Raw genomic sequence first — 1,185 nt, forward strand, 5'->3', positions numbered from 1 at the left:
TCAGAAATATATGTGCTATTGTAAAGCAAACCATAATATGTTTATGATATATTATTTCTACCAAATGGGAAATAGTATCTGATGACTGTTTTTAAAGAAAATAAAAAATTGTAAAAAGTTAATTAAACTTTACACAAAATTTCAAGAGTCTTTTTAAAAAGATTTTATTTATTTATTTTTAGAGAGAGGAAAAGGGAGGGAGAAAGAGAGGAAGAGAAACATTGTTTGCCTCTAGTACATGCCCTGAGAGACCAAACCTGCAACCCAAGCATATACCTTGACCTGGAATCAAACTGGCCAACTTTTGCTTTGCAGAATAATGCCCAACCAACTGAGTTGCACCAGTCAAGACAGGATTCTTATTTTAAAAAGAACATTTCTAAAGTTCATAAGGAAGAGTACAGAGGAAATCATATTTTAAAAAGCTTTTTAAAAAAGGATGAAAGATTCCCAGATATGAGTGAATGCTATAGAAATTGCAGGAGAGTCCAAAGGGCTGCGATTCTCCTGTGCCTCAGTCTTATTTCATACCTGCGACATCTTAAAAAAAAAAGGATGAAAGAAAATCAGGTCATGTATCAAAAGCATTTCAAAATGACAAAGTAAATGTTTAATAAATTAGAATACACAGAAATTTTGATTTATAGCTAATTTCATGTCTTTCATTAACTCAGTAAATTGTATCAATTTATATCTCAAGGAGTATAGTTTTAAATGTTATCTCTGGTTCATAAAAGGTGAGAAAGCATTGAAGACTCCATCGTATTACTTGGGAATGTTTCTTAATGGATAATACTGAATAGTTTTCAAATATTCAAAGCTAATAACCTTCTAAGCTGTGAATCTATAGATGATATCACATAGGAAAACATCTTGAAAATTTTATACATATGAAAGACATATATTAGCCAATCATTTTTTAAAAGTCATTGGAAACAATGGCCAGATAGTGGGCTGGTCCAAAATATAAATTTCAGATATTTTTCTGAATTGTCTTCCTGTTTATACTTTCCTAGCTGGTTGTGCTTATGCAAAGAGAGAGAGAGGTCAATGAAAGGTCAACAAAGAGAAATCTAGATACTACAGTCCCATCAAAAGAAAGAAAACCAAATGAAAATGGTGTCATGAAAGCTGAGAGAAAACAAAGAAGCATAAATGTCTATATATTGCACGAAGAATGAACTA

General features: G+C 31.3%; 1 non-coding gene across 1 annotated transcript; it reads left to right on the forward strand.

The window, feature by feature from the left end:
• The first annotated feature begins 422 nt into the window (after positions 1-422).
• LOC119035406 (small nucleolar RNA SNORA14) lies at positions 423-542 on the forward strand. Its single transcript, XR_005079790.2, has one exon. It is a non-coding gene; the product is annotated as a small nucleolar RNA SNORA14 (small nucleolar RNA).
• The last annotated feature ends 643 nt before the right edge of the window (positions 543-1,185 follow it).

Source organism: Artibeus jamaicensis, unplaced genomic scaffold (genome assembly GCF_021234435.1).
Source record: "Artibeus jamaicensis isolate MK-2021 breed Jamaican fruit bat unplaced genomic scaffold, CSHL_Jam_final scaffold_916, whole genome shotgun sequence".
Taxonomy (NCBI): domain Eukaryota; kingdom Metazoa; phylum Chordata; class Mammalia; order Chiroptera; family Phyllostomidae; genus Artibeus; species Artibeus jamaicensis.